A 16,062-nucleotide genomic window follows, 5' to 3' on the forward strand; every position below is an offset into this window, starting at 1 on the left:
GTATAGGGATATAATTTCTCCTTTTTTTTTTCTGCTCCAGTTGATGGAAGGGAACTTTATTTGGTCCCCAGAATCACACCACCCGAGTGTGACCTCAGCTTTATTTGACCTTCTTCTTGGGGCATAGCCCCAATGTAATATTTGGAAAAATTGAAGTGTGGTATGGCCTCACTTGTGGTAGTTGACTGCATGGGGCAGGGACGGAACAGAGGCGTGCAGACATGCATAGCACTTGTGGCAGATCATCTTGTCTCAGTTGTACTTCTGGACAAGCAGAAGAAGGGACAGTTCAATGATGTCACCTCACAGACACAATGCCAGGTGCAAAGTGGACTCTTTCTGGATGTTGTAGTTGGACAGGGTGCAGCCCTCCTCCAGCTCTTTGCCTACAAATATTAGCCTCTGCTGCTCAGGTGGGATGCCTTTCTTGTCTTAGATCTTGGCCTTGACATTCTCAATGCTGTTGTTGGACTCTAAGAGCCAAACCAGGGGACATGCTCATGCAGAAACACACACGGACTGTGGATTGGCTGCAAAAACATGAGGTTTAATGATAATAATAATAACCAGTGCACAGGGGTCCTCTCCCATGCAGGCAAGAAGAACTCCGAGTTGAACTTAAGAGCAGTTTTTATACAGTTTAAGAGGTAGACTAGAGAAACAGTGACTAGGCACAATATGATTGGCAGAACAGTGTGACTTTTAAACTGATTGGTCTTTGGAGAATGAGGTGGCCTTTCTCTGGGCCTTTCTTACCTGCAGGTGGGTTCCCTTCCCTGTGGGCAGAGAAGTGTTAATCAGCTTCTCCCTTCCTCCTCTGAATGTTAATCTGGTAAGGGTCTTCTGGCTAAGGAATGTGCTCCTCCTGGGATGTGTCCTGGGGCAGTTAATTTTTAAGTTTAACTGAATTCCTACACTGTCACTGGGCTCAATTTCCAGAGTGATGGTCTTGCCTGTCAAGGGCTTCATGAAGATCTGCATGTTGGCCTCTGTTGCCTGACCACCTTGTTGAAGAGAAAAATCCACCTTTTTTTTTTTTTTTTTTTTTTTTTTTTTTTGGTTTTTCCAGACAGGGTTTCTTTGTGTAGCCCTGGCTGTCCTGGAACTCACTCTGTAGACCAGGCTGGCCTCAAACTCAGAAATCCTCCTGCCTCTGCCTCCCAAGAGCTGGGATTAAAGGTGTCTGCCAGCACCGCCCAGCCCACCTGTTTTATTTTATGAAAATATTATATTAAAATTTCATGAGCCCAATCCACAATATTTTGTCCTTGAGGATTATAAGGAATCCCAGTAGCATGGGTAATATTAAATTGTTGAGAGAAAGTCTCAAATGCTTGACTGCAATAGCCTGTTTCATTATTTGTTTTAATCTGATTTGGAACATGCCACTTAGAAAAGCAGCATAGGCAATGAATGACTAATTACATCGTTAGTTGCTTGTCCTGTTAAAGAATTAGCAGTATCTTAAAAAGAAACTCTTGCAAGCAGTTGCAAACCATGTCTATAAGTACACAAATTAAAATCTTGATTGTAAAATAGTTCAAAAATAGAGGCTACAGTCTGTAATTCAATTATTTGTGCTGAGTGTTGGGGTGGGGGCTTAAGAGAATAATCATGTGATCCAATTATATATGCAGCCTCCCATGAGAGGAGCCATCTGTAAATACAGTCAGTACATTCTCTATTGGCTGCATGGGGAAATTTACAGGAAATACATGCATAAAGGCAAATTGTAACTTGTCTCTTTTGGAAAATGATTATCAATTGTGCCTGAAAAATTTGCACATGCATTAGGACAAATATCAGTATTCTTCAATAACCAAATTAATTGCTGTTTTTGTGTGTGTGTGTGTTTGTTTGGTTTTGGTTTTTGGTTTTTGGTTTGGGTTTTTCAAGACAGGATTCGCCTATATAGACCTGGTTGTCCTGGAGCTCACTCTGTAGCCCAGGTTGGCCTGGAACTCAAAAATCCCTTTGCCTCTGCCTCTCAAGTGCTGGGATTAAAGGTGTGGGACAGCACTGCCTGGCTACAGGTGGCTTTTAAATTTAAATTTAACCCAATGAAATTCCTATGTTCCTGTCTCTGCCTCTCCAGTGCTGGGATTAAAGGGGTGAACCACCACCACTTTGCTCACTGAAATTCTAGACTCCAGAAACCAACTAATTTACAGAGACCTGCCTGTCTCTGGTGGGATTAAAGGCACTAAGACACTGAACTACCTCCACCTGCTCAAATATTTTATTTGAGCTCCAAATAACTAAAACTGTTATTGAGACCTAGAAAACAAGCTTGAACTATAGTAACCATTCAATTTACTTAAAACATTGTAAATCTCTTATCTGTGTTTTTAATGGTCAACAACAAAAATATCCATTCTAAGAAGAAAATTCAAAGGCTGATGTCCAACAGGGTTGTTAACCATGTTAAAGGGAAGGCAGTTGGTGCCTTTGAAGACTGACACCTCTCCTTACCTGCTTATGGACAACCTGGGCATTTTGTTACTGTTCTTGATAATACCTTTAAATATTTTCTTCAGAAGCATTATTTAAATTATGCTTTGTAGGCATACAGTTTCTGCAATGTGCTTTTAATGAGGCTTCAATCTCTCCTCTAGCCCAGCACCCAGCAGAGGCAGTGGAGGAGAGAAGATATTAGGATGTGGGGGAAGTGGACCTGCTCAGCAATAGTTCTTTGGGGGTGAGCTTGATCTTCTTTCTCAGCATTTTAGTCCCATATTAAACACCAAATATGACCAGCCCTCTGGGCGGGAAGATACCACACACACAAAGTGGCAGCCACAGTTCAGTCCTTTCAGAAGGCAGACACAGGGAACAAATGCCAGTTTCCACAGAAAAGTCAAGCTGCTACAGGAACCATAGGGGCAGTTCTCCAGCCAGATTCTCTCTCAATGGCAGTGTTACCACAAGTTGAGCTCAACAAGGCTATGAAAGGCCAACCAACACATGCCTGTCAGGAGGGAAGAATGCCTAGCAAACCAAACCAATGCTCAGTGCTCATCTCCCACTGTCTGTGGGGTCATATTTATACTCCTTCATCACAGGTCCTTTCATGTATCTGCTATGTCAAAACATCCTTGTTAGATCTGCTCCTGTACCTACTAAACCTTCCATTTCAATTCCATTGGTCTGTATTTTCTGCTCAGGTCTCTGATCATGTATAGCAGTTTGCCAAAATATGTTTTTTAGTCTCTCCTGAGTTTGAAATCTTCCTTTTATGTACTAAAATTGTTCTGACCTTAATCCAGAGTGCAGGGAATGTGGGACCATGCTACCTACCAGACAGGCATAAGACCTGGTAAAAGTGAGGGAGCTCAAGCCCTAGGAATCTGAGATTGAGAACTGCAGGAACAGAGCCACTTCCTTCTTGTCTCTGTGCTTGTTCTGAACACAAAGCAGGACACCCAACAGAGAGCACCCCAAAGGACACTCAGTTCTGTAGCACAGCACCAGTTCTTCTTCATGCTAATGAGATATCCAGATGGCCTTAGCCTTCAGCCAATGACCTTCCCTTCTTAGGTATTCTCACTCCCTTCCCCCAATAAAGTTTGTGCCCTAGTCCACTGCCTCCTCCCCTCCAAAAGCAGTATGAACAAGCAATGGCTGAGAGGTGCTTCCTTAAAGATCACCTCGGGGAAGGCCTGTCACCTGAGGGACACACAAAAGGCTTTTCTCCCATATCTCCTGTGTACTGGGTGTGTACTGGCACTGACTTCCAATCAGACCCAACCCTGCTCTTCTCATCTTCTGCTTCCCCCTTCCTTCCTGGCAAACAGAGACACCCCATCACCAACATCCCATGTGGTACAGCAGCAGTGCCTAGGTACTCAGAGAGGACACTCGGAACCACACCATTCATCCCAGACCCCCATGTTCCCCTTCCAGTCCTGCCTGTAGCCCTGACATCACATCCTGAAGGGAAACATCCCCTGTAGACTCCCTGTTCAGGCCTTTGTTCTGCCTGCTCAGGGCTGGCATGCTGGTGGCTTCTGGACACCTCCAGCTGAGAGCCGGAATGAAATGACACCAGAGCACTGAGGTTTTTGGGTTTTTAAATAAAATTTATTTAAAAAGACATCCAAATCTTTTTTTTTTTTTTTTAGGGGGGTGTGGAGAATGAGTCTGCAGAAGGTGGGCCTGGGGCCCCTCACTGCACAACTTGTTCCTTAGCACTGATTGCAGAATCCTTCTATCTCTCTGGACTTTCGGGAGAATAAGAATAGGGGAAGATAGAGGGGCCTTCAAAGGCATCTTCTGTTCTGAAGGCCAGACCCACTGTGGCTGGGGCCTCTGGCTTTGCTACCTCGCTGGTAAAGCCACATTCAGCCAGAGTTTTCATCTCAACAAGGAGCTGGTCATCCTTGAACAGCAGCTGCTCCTCAGGTGGCCTCTTCAGGATGCCCTCAACTATGTGCTTGAGCTCCAACACTGGGCTGGACTCCTTGGCCTCAGCAAAGATGGTGGTCTCCTTGTGTCGGATCACCAGAAACACATCCATCCCTGTGGCTGCTTCTGGCTTGATGCACAGGACCTAAGCAATGGCAACAATAAGCATTGAGTCTTTTAACTGTTCTGGGGCTGAGTTTCTCTGACCCTGACAGACAGTAGATTGAATTCAATTTGATATCAGCACCTGCAGGAGGCTCTTTAGGGTGTTGATAATCTGAATTCATTAGTCTAATGCTGGTCTTTGCCAGGAGAAGGCTGAGCCCTTCTGAATTATTTCTAGGAAAAAACAAAACAGTTTCTTTTCTTTCTTTCTTTCTTTCTTTTTTTTTTTTTTTTTTTTTTTTTTTTTTTTTGGCTTTTTTTCAAGACAGGGTTTCTCTGTGTAGCTCTGGCTGTCCTGGAACTCACTCTGTAGACCAGGCTGGCCTTGAACTCAGAAATCTGCCTGCCTCTGCCTCCCAAGTGCTGGGATTAAAGACGTGCACAACCACTGCAGCACTGTTTCTATGAATGCCTTGCCTATGACTGTTTCAAATGACCTTGCATACCACAGTTAAAACATCTGACAGTAGCCAGGGAGTGGTGGAGCACACCTTTAATCCCAGCACTTGGGATGCAGAGACAGGTGGATTTCTAAATTTGAGGCCAGCCTGGTCTACAGAGTGAGTTCCAGGACAGCCAGGGCTACACAGAGAAACCCTGTCTCAAAAACACAAAACAAAACAAAAAAAGAAACAAACAAACAAAAAAATCTTGACAGTTTGATTTTTCTAAGGACCTTTAGAAATTATATCCATCAGATTAGCATTATAAGTGTGAGATCCAATCTCTAATCCATTACTCTTTTGGTGCTGGTGGTGCCTTTAAAGGTCTAATCACCCTTTTGCATTCTGAAATAGCATTTTCAAAAGCCAAGGAGTCAATTTATATTTCTCCTGACTTCAGAATATGATGCTTCCATTCAGAGCTGACTTAAATGATTCACTTAGTATTCTTAAGTTTTCTGAATATATTATAATTATGTTTACAGCTGAAGTCAAACTTTACAAAAAAATCTGGGAAGGCTGCTTTTGGGCCTTGTGTAGTTTTTGTAAATGACTCAGACCTTTCTTGGTTCTTCAACCTCATCTCAAGCATGTACAGCTGATAAATGATATAGCATCAAAGTATGAATCGTATAATTCAAGCTGCCTTTGTAACTCAGCATTTGACCTTCCCTAGCAAGTAATCTTGGGAATATTACTGCCTCTAGCCTGATTTCTGTTGTTCCATGGCCCCTAGCTTCCTTCCTCTTTCTACCACATTCCCCATTGTAACTGAGGACCAGCTTCCAACATTGCTGGTGCCAATCTTACCAGAACAATTCTGTTGTGACTTGCCCATGAATATCTGCTTCACAAAGGGTGAATGCAGACTATAGGAAACAATCTATTCCTTAAATCTCCTCCTAATCCATAGGATTCCATTTTGTTTGTTTTATAACCTTGGGGGTGCCTACTCTCTCCTGGTATGTCTTGTATATAGTAACTGGATTAAGTAAGGTTGGTTTTCTGATAACCTTGGACCAGCCCATTTCAGTTTCATCCTGTGACTGGCTGGCTGGCAGCATGGCAGGCTCTTGCCTAAATTCCTGTCTCTGTCTGACTGTTCTACCTAGGTCTTTCTAATGCTTGTCTAAACTTCTGGGTCTGTGTCCAAGTATTTTTCTTATTCTCCTTTAAGTCTAATCTTCCTGCTTTGGCTTGTATCTTACCAATTCACTGTTTTTGAGCAGGTACAGAAAGCCATCCTAGCTATTAAGAATAAAGTATAAAATACCATAATGATAATAACCATGACCTGTTTTGACCCAACTGGAGATAAGTCATTTAGCTCTTCATTTTCTGCTTCTGTTTTCAAGCCATCTCGAGTAGCACTGTGCAGGGTCCTAAAGCCTTCTTTTATGCCACTTCCCACCTATAAGTCTCTCCTTGAGGACTTCCCAGGTGACTTACCAAATCTGATGGCTTCTCAGGTTGTCCTCAGCAGGAGTGATCTCTCAGAATCCCTGGGGCCTTGCCACAAGTTGGAGAGCCAAAATGTTGTTTCAAAACCAAAAACCCCAGCTGTTTGATTTTTACCAATGAAGACTCAGGGGCCAGATGCTGGGGTACCCCAGAAAGCCTGCTAGCTCACAGAGGCAGAGAAAGAACTCAACTGATCTTCCTACTCCACTCTTCTGTTCCCAGAAGGCAACAGCTCCTTTGGGTTTCCCATGCTGTCTTAAATACCCTTCCACTCAAAGACCCTCCTTTCTGTTCACTCCTGTTCACTCCCTGTCAGCTGGTTTCTTCCTCTGCCTCTTGACCTAGGGCTGACTTTCTTTAGCTCTCAGATTAAAGGTGTGTGTTAGATCCCACCCAATGAGAAACAGGGTTTTTTTTTTTTTTAAATAGATTTATTTTTTCTATTTATAGGATTACAGGGAGCCTCAGATACATACTAGAATAGTAAATTGGACTCCATTACAGATGGGTGTGAGCCACCATGTGGTCGCTAAGAATTGAACTCAGGACCTCTGAAAGAGCAGTCAGTGTTCTTAACTGCTGAGCCATCTTTTCCAGCCCAGGAAACAGGGTTTTTCAGTTCACAATCTCAGGGTTCACAATGTCATCAAATATACCATGAGATCAAGGCACTTCTACCTCCAGCCAGCAGAAACCAGGCATCTGCCCTCCTTATCTCTTATATGGGTGCATACTCTTGTCCTCCCTTCATCCTTGGTTCCTGAGCATTCACTTTGCCTGTAGCTATTTCCTGTTTCTTGATAAAGTAGCCAGGCTGGGACAGGTCTGTCAGTGTCAGTGATGTGCCCGGTATGTTCAAGGCCCCATGTTGATGTTCTAGCCTTGCCAAACAAGCAAATAGAGTTGCCAAAATCATTGCACAGGAGTCTAGGCATGTATCTTAACACTTATGCCAGACATACATGTGCCAGATATATATGTTGCATGCACATACATTCACATACTGGCAGTTGAACACACATAACATAAATCTAAAACCACTTCTTTGTGTGGGGGCAGGGCAGGAATAATGTTGTTTAATGGAAACTTCTGGTTTGTTTGGAAAGTCAGTTATGTCCAATGATGCTCTACTGGGGCACACAGGTGAAAAGATATTTTGGTGAAGCAGACACAAGTGACAGAGTGTTTTGCTGGAGCAGACAGTTCTGAGCCACAACCACATGGGTGCAGAGAATCAAACTCGTGTCCTCTGGAACAGTATTAACACTTGTTCAAAATCCAGATCCTGTCCCAATTCTATCTATTGCCAAGCTAACATCACACTGGCATGTGAATTTTCAAATATGTGTCTGAAAATGTCCAGAGCCAGCCCATTGCATCTCTATGTTCTCTGTCCCACAAAGGCACCTTGTCAAGTCTGGAATATAGGCCAGCAAAGGTTCGGTCAGGAACGTATGTCCAATACAGCTTCCTTGTCACCATTGGTTGGTCAGGGCATGCAGCAATCACATGGTCAGCATCATTCTTTGTCCCAACACTAGATTGTCTCACCAATTGCTCTGGCAGCCAACATCCTCCATCACCATCCTGCAGAAGAAAACAAAACAAACAAACAAACAAAAAACTGAACCCAAACATGCCCTCTTCCTCATATTAATACCTGATTGGGACCATGCCCTATGCCAGTAAGTGGATCTTTCCCTTTCACCTGGGCATAAGTATGCCTTGCTAGTTGTAGGTTGCCATAGACACTCAGCAGATTTCCTAGGCATTCATATTTTTAAATTTTAAACAAAAAGTGCATGATTTAAATAATTTTGTGATGTATAGGGATATAATTTCTCCTTTTTTTTTTCTGCTCCAGTTGATGGAAGGGAACTTTATTTGGTCCCCAGAATCACACCACCCGAGTGTGACCTCAGCTTTATTTGACCTTCTTCTTGGGGCATAGCCCCAATGTAATATTTGGAAAAATTGAAGTGTGGTATGGCCTCACTTGTGGTAGTTGACTGCATGGGGCAGGGACGGAACAGAGGCGTGCAGACATGCATAGCACTTGTGGCAGATCATCTTGTCTCAGTTGTACTTCTGGACAAGCAGAAGAAGGGACAGTTCAATGATGTCACCTCACAGACACAATGCCAGGTGCAAAGTGGACTCTTTCTGGATGTTGTAGTTGGACAGGGTGCAGCCCTCCTCCAGCTCTTTGCCTACAAATATTAGCCTCTGCTGCTCAGGTGGGATGCCTTTCTTGTCTTAGATCTTGGCCTTGACATTCTCAATGCTGTTGTTGGACTCTAAGAGCCAAACCAGGGGACATGCTCATGCAGAAACACACACGGACTGTGGATTGGCTGCAAAAACATGAGGTTTAATGATAATAATAATAACCAGTGCACAGGGGTCCTCTCCCATGCAGGCAAGAAGAACTCCGAGTTGAACTTAAGAGCAGTTTTTATACAGTTTAAGAGGTAGACTAGAGAAACAGTGACTAGGCACAATATGATTGGCAGAACAGTGTGACTTTTAAACTGATTGGTCTTTGGAGAATGAGGTGGCCTTTCTCTGGGCCTTTCTTACCTGCAGGTGGGTTCCCTTCCCTGTGGGCAGAGAAGTGTTAATCAGCTTCTCCCTTCCTCCTCTGAATGTTAATCTGGTAAGGGTCTTCTGGCTAAGGAATGTGCTCCTCCTGGGATGTGTCCTGGGGCAGTTAATTTTTAAGTTTAACTGAATTCCTACACTGTCACTGGGCTCAATTTCCAGAGTGATGGTCTTGCCTGTCAATGGCTTCATGAAGATCTGCATGTTGGCCTCTGTTGCCTGATCACCTTGTTGAAGAGAAAAATCCACCTTTTTTTTTTTTTTTTTTTTTTTTTTTTTGGTTTTTCCAGACAGGGTTTCTTTGTGTAGCCCTGGCTGTCCTGGAACTCACTCTGTAGACCAGGCTGGCCTCAAACTCAGAAATCCTCCTGCCTCTGCCTCCCAAGAGCTGGGATTAAAGGTGTCTGCCAGCACCGCCCAGCCCACCTGTTTTATTTTATGAAAATATTATATTAAAATTTCATGAGCCCAATCCACAATATTTTGTCCTTGAGGATTATAAGGAATCCCAGTAGCATGGGTAATATTAAATTGTTGAGAGAAAGTCTCAAATGCTTGACTGCAATAGCCTGTTTCATTATTTGTTTTAATCTGATTTGGAACATGCCACTTAGAAAAGCAGCATAGGCAATGAATGACTAATTACATCGTTAGTTGCTTGTCCTGTTAAAGAATTAGCAGTATCTTAAAAAGAAACTCTTGCAAGCAGTTGCAAACCATGTCTATAAGTACACAAATTAAAATCTTGATTGTAAAATAGTTCAAAAATAGAGGCTACAGTCTGTAATTCAATTATTTGTGCTGAGTGTTGGGGTGGGGGCTTAAGAGAATAATCATGTGATCCAATTATATATGCAGCCTCCCATGAGAGGAGCCATCTGTAAATACAGTCAGTACATTCTCTATTGGCTGCATGGGGAAATTTACAGGAAATACATGCATAAAGGCAAATTGTAACTTGTCTCTTTTGGAAAATGATTATCAATTGTGCCTGAAAAATTTGCACATGCATTAGGACAAATATCAGTATTCTTCAATAACCAAATTAATTGCTGTTTTTGTGTGTGTGTGTGTTTGTTTGGTTTTGGTTTTTGGTTTTTGGTTTGGGTTTTTCAAGACAGGATTCGCCTATATAGACCTGGTTGTCCTGGAGCTCACTCTGTAGCCCAGGTTGGCCTGGAACTCAAAAATCCCTTTGCCTCTGCCTCTCAAGTGCTGGGATTAAAGGTGTGGGACAGCACTGCCTGGCTACAGGTGGCTTTTAAATTTAAATTTAACCCAATGAAATTCCTATGTTCCTGTCTCTGCCTCTCCAGTGCTGGGATTAAAGGGGTGAACCACCACCACTTTGCTCACTGAAATTCTAGACTCCAGAAACCAACTAATTTACAGAGACCTGCCTGTCTCTGGTGGGATTAAAGGCACTAAGACACTGAACTACCTCCACCTGCTCAAATATTTTATTTGAGCTCCAAATAACTAAAACTGTTATTGAGACCTAGAAAACAAGCTTGAACTATAGTAACCATTCAATTTACTTAAAACATTGTAAATCTCTTATCTGTGTTTTTAATGGTCAACAACAAAAATATCCATTCTAAGAAGAAAATTCAAAGGCTGATGTCCAACAGGGTTGTTAACCATGTTAAAGGGAAGGCAGTTGGTGCCTTTGAAGACTGACACCTCTCCTTACCTGCTTATGGACAACCTGGGCATTTTGTTACTGTTCTTGATAATACCTTTAAATATTTTCTTCAGAAGCATTATTTAAATTATGCTTTGTAGGCATACAGTTTCTGCAATGTGCTTTTAATGAGGCTTCAATCTCTCCTCTAGCCCAGCACCCAGCAGAGGCAGTGGAGGAGAGAAGATATTAGGATGTGGGGGAAGTGGACCTGCTCAGCAATAGTTCTTTGGGGGTGAGCTTGATCTTCTTTCTCAGCATTTTAGTCCCATATTAAACACCAAATATGACCAGCCCTCTGGGCGGGAAGATACCACACACACAAAGTGGCAGCCACAGTTCAGTCCTTTCAGAAGGCAGACACAGGGAACAAATGCCAGTTTCCACAGAAAAGTCAAGCTGCTACAGGAACCATAGGGGCAGTTCTCCAGCCAGATTCTCTCTCAATGGCAGTGTTACCACAAGTTGAGCTCAACAAGGCTATGAAAGGCCAACCAACACATGCCTGTCAGGAGGGAAGAATGCCTAGCAAACCAAACCAATGCTCAGTGCTCATCTCCCACTGTCTGTGGGGTCATATTTATACTCCTTCATCACAGGTCCTTTCATGTATCTGCTATGTCAAAACATCCTTGTTAGATCTGCTCCTGTACCTACTAAACCTTCCATTTCAATTCCATTGGTCTGTATTTTCTGCTCAGGTCTCTGATCATGTATAGCAGTTTGCCAAAATATGTTTTTTAGTCTCTCCTGAGTTTGAAATCTTCCTTTTATGTACTAAAATTGTTCTGACCTTAATCCAGAGTGCAGGGAATGTGGGACCATGCTACCTACCAGACAGGCATAAGACCTGGTAAAAGTGAGGGAGCTCAAGCCCTAGGAATCTGAGATTGAGAACTGCAGGAACAGAGCCACTTCCTTCTTGTCTCTGTGCTTGTTCTGAACATAAAACCAGGACACCCAACAGAGACCACCCCAAAGGACACTCAGTTCTGAAGCACAGCACCAGTTCTTCTCCATGATAATGAGATATCCAGAGGTCCTGAGTTCAATTCTTAGCAACCACATGGTGGCTCACACCCATCTGTAATGGAGTCCAATTTACTATTCTAGTGTGCATCTGAGGCTGCCCTGTAATCCTATAAATAGAAAAAATGAATCTATTAAAAAAAAAAAAAACCTGTTTCTCATTGGGTGGGATCTAACACACACCTTTAATCTGAGAGCTAAAGAAAGTCAGCCCTAGGTCAAGAGGCAGAGGAAGAAACCAGCTGACAGGGAGTGAACAGGAGTGAACAGAAAGGAGGGTCTTTGAGTGGAAGGGTATTTAAGACAGCATGGGAAACCCAAAGGAGCTGTTGCCTTCTGGGAACAGAAGAGTGGAGTAGGAAGATCAGTTGAGTTCTTTCTCTGCCTCTGTGAGCTAGCAGGCTTTCTGGGGTACCCCAGCATCTGGCCCCTGAGTCTTCATTGGTAAAAATCAAACAGCTGGGGTTTTTGGTTTTGAAACAACATTTTGGCTCTCCAACTTGTGGCAAGGCCCCAGGGATTCTGAGAGATCACTCCTGCTGAGGACAACCTGAGAAGCCATCAGATTTGGTAAGTCACCTGGGAAGTCCTCAAGGAGAGACTTATAGGTGGGAAGTGGCATAAAAGAAGGCTTTAGGACCCTGCACAGTGCTACTCGAGATGGCTTGAAAACAGAAGCAGAAAATGAAGAGCTAAATGACTTATCTCCAGTTGGGTCAAAACAGGTCATGGTTATTATCATTATGGTATTTTATACTTTATTCTTAATAGCTAGGATGGCTTTCTGTACCTGCTCAAAAACAGTGAATTGGTAAGATACAAGCCAAAGCAGGAAGATTAGACTTAAAGGAGAATAAGAAAAATACTTGGACACAGACCCAGAAGTTTAGACAAGCATTAGAAAGACCTAGGTAGAACAGTCAGACAGAGACAGGAATTTAGGCAAGAGCCTGCCATGCTGCCAGCCAGCCAGTCACAGGATGAAACTGAAATGGGCTGGTCCAAGGTTATCAGAAAACCAACCTTACTTAATCCAGTTACTATATACAAGACATACCAGGAGAGAGTAGGCACCCCCAAGGTTATAAAACAAACAAAATGGAATCCTATGGATTAGGAGGAGATTTAAGGAATAGATTGTTTCCTATAGTCTGCATTCACCCTTTGTGAAGCAGATATTCATGGGCAAGTCACAACAGAATTGTTCTGGTAAGATTGGCACCAGCAATGTTGGAAGCTGGTCCTCAGTTACAATGGGGAATGTGGTAGAAAGAGGAAGGAAGCTAGGGGCCATGGAACAACAGAAATCAGGCTAGAGGCAGTAATATTCCCAAGATTACTTGCTAGGGAAGGTCAAATGCTGAGTTACAAAGGCAGCTTGAATTATACGATTCATACTTTGATGCTATATCATTTATCAGCTGTACATGCTTGAGATGAGGTTGAAGAACCAAGAAAGGTCTGAGTCATTTACAAAAACTACACAAGGCCCAAAAGCAGCCTTCCCAGATTTTTTTGTAAAGTTTGACTTCAGCTGTAAACATAATTATAATATATTCAGAAAACTTAAGAATACTAAGTGAATCATTTAAGTCAGCTCTGAATGGAAGCATCATATTCTGAAGTCAGGAGAAATATAAATTGACTCCTTGGCTTTTGAAAATGCTATTTCAGAATGCAAAAGGGTGATTAGACCTTTAAAGGCACCACCAGCACCAAAAGAGTAATGGATTAGAGATTGGATCTCACACTTATAATGCTAATCTGATGGATATAATTTCTAAAGGTCCTTAGAAAAATCAAACTGTCAAGATTTTTTTGTTTGTTTGTTTCTTTTTTTGTTTTGTTTTGTGTTTTTGAGACAGGGTTTCTCTGTGTAGCCCTGGCTGTCCTGGAACTCACTCTGTAGACCAGGCTGGCCTCAAATTTAGAAATCCACCTGTCTCTGCATCCCAAGTGCTGGGATTAAAGGTGTGCTCCACCACTCCCTGGCTACTGTCAGATGTTTTAACTGTGGTATGCAAGGTCATTTGAAACAGTCATAGGCAAGGCATTCATAGAAACAGTGCTGCAGTGGTTGTGCACGTCTTTAATCCCAGCACTTGGGAGGCAGAGGCAGGCAGATTTCTGAGTTCAAGGCCAGCCTGGTCTACAGAGTGAGTTCCAGGACAGCCAGAGCTACACAGAGAAACCCTGTCTTGAAAAAAAGCCAAAAAAAAAAAAAAAAAAAAAAAAAAAGAAAGAAAGAAAGAAAGAAAGAAAAGAAACTGTTTTGTTTTTTCCTAGAAATAATTCAGAAGGGCTCAGCCTTCTCCTGGCAAAGACCAGCATTAGACTAATGAATTCAGATTATCAACACCCTAAAGAGCCTCCTGCAGGTGCTGATATCAAATTGAATTCAATCTACTGTCTGTCAGGGTCAGAGAAACTCAGCCCCAGAACAGTTAAAAGACTCAATGCTTATTGTTGCCATTGCTTAGGTCCTGTGCATCAAGCCAGAAGCAGCCACAGGGATGGATGTGTTTCTGGTGATCCGACACAAGGAGACCACCATCTTTGCTGAGGCCAAGGAGTCCAGCCCAGTGTTGGAGCTCAAGCACATAGTTGAGGGCATCCTGAAGAGGCCACCTGAGGAGCAGCTGCTGTTCAAGGATGACCAGCTCCTTGTTGAGATGAAAACTCTGGCTGAATGTGGCTTTACCAGCGAGGTAGCAAAGCCAGAGGCCCCAGCCACAGTGGGTCTGGCCTTCAGAACAGAAGATGCCTTTGAAGGCCCCTCTATCTTCCCCTATTCTTATTCTCCCGAAAGTCCAGAGAGATAGAAGGATTCTGCAATCAGTGCTAAGGAACAAGTTGTGCAGTGAGGGGCCCCAGGCCCACCTTCTGCAGACTCATTCTCCACACCCCCCTAAAAAAAAAAAAAAAAGATTTGGATGTCTTTTTAAATAAATTTTATTTAAAAACCCAAAAACCTCAGTGCTCTGGTGTCATTTCATTCCGGCTCTCAGCTGGAGGTGTCCAGAAGCCACCAGCATGCCAGCCCTGAGCAGGCAGAACAAAGGCCTGAACAGGGAGTCTACAGGGGATGTTTCCCTTCAGGATGTGATGTCAGGGCTACAGGCAGGACTGGAAGGGGAACATGGGGGTCTGGGATGAATGGTGTGGTTCCGAGTGTCCTCTCTGAGTACCTAGGCACTGCTGCTGTACCACATGGGATGTTGGTGATGGGGTGTCTCTGTTTGCCAGGAAGGAAGGGGGAAGCAGAAGATGAGAAGAGCAGGGTTGGGTCTGATTGGAAGTCAGTGCCAGTACACACCCAGTACACAGGAGATATGGGAGAAAAGCCTTTTGTGTGTCCCTCAGGTGACAGGCCTTCCCCGAGGTGATCTTTAAGGAAGCACCTCTCAGCCATTGCTTGTTCATACTGCTTTTGGAGGGGAGGAGGCAGTGGACTAGGGCACAAACTTTATTGGGGGAAGGGAGTGAGAATACCTAAGAAGGGAAGGTCATTGGCTGAAGGCTAAGGCCATCTGGATATCTCATTAGCATGAAGAAGAACTGGTGCTGTGCTACAGAACTGAGTGTCCTTTGGGGTGCTCTCTGTTGGGTGTCCTGCTTTGTGTTCAGAACAAGCACAGAGACAAGAAGGAAGTGGCTCTGTTCCTGCAGTTCTCAATCTCAGATTCCTAGGGCTTGAGCTCCCTCACTTTTACCAGGTCTTATGCCTGTCTGGTAGGTAGCATGGTCCCACATTCCCTGCACTCTGGATTAAGGTCAGAACAATTTTAGTACATAAAAGGAAGATTTCAAACTCAGGAGAGACTAAAAAACATATTTTGGCAAACTGCTATACATGATCAGAGACCTGAGCAGAAAATACAGACCAATGGAATTGAAATGGAAGGTTTAGTAGGTACAGGAGCAGATCTAACAAGGATGTTTTGACATAGCAGATACATGAAAGGACCTGTGATGAAGGAGTATAAATATGACCCCACAGACAGTGGGAGATGAGCACTGAGCATTGGTTTGGTTTGCTAGGCATTCTTCCCTCCTGACAGGCATGTGTTGGTTGGCCTTTCATAGCCTTGTTGAGCTCAACTTGTGGTAACACTGCCATTGAGAGAGAATCTGGCTGGAGAACTGCCCCTATGGTTCCTGTAGCAGCTTGACTTTTCTGTGGAAACTGGCATTTGTTCCCTGTGTCTGCCTTCTGAAAGGACTGAACTGTGGCTGCCACTTTGTGTGTGTGGTATCTTCCCGCCCAGAGGGCTG

At 43.5% G+C, this 16,062-nt stretch overlaps 3 pseudogenes; 1 reads left to right on the forward strand and 2 right to left on the reverse strand.

Moving 5' to 3' along the window:
• Nucleotides 1-303: 303 nt before the first annotated feature.
• LOC143442555 (polyubiquitin-like) lies at nt 304-9,278 on the reverse strand (annotated as a pseudogene).
• LOC117712087 (elongin-B pseudogene) lies at nt 4,208-4,516 on the reverse strand (annotated as a pseudogene).
• A 5,022-nt stretch (nt 9,279-14,300) lies between the features above and the next one.
• LOC117712056 (elongin-B pseudogene) lies at nt 14,301-14,609 on the forward strand (annotated as a pseudogene).
• Nucleotides 14,610-16,062: the final 1,453 nt, after the last annotated feature.

The sequence above is a fragment of the Arvicanthis niloticus genome, chromosome 6 (assembly GCF_011762505.2).
Source record: "Arvicanthis niloticus isolate mArvNil1 chromosome 6, mArvNil1.pat.X, whole genome shotgun sequence".
In the NCBI taxonomy this organism is placed as follows: domain Eukaryota; kingdom Metazoa; phylum Chordata; class Mammalia; order Rodentia; family Muridae; genus Arvicanthis; species Arvicanthis niloticus.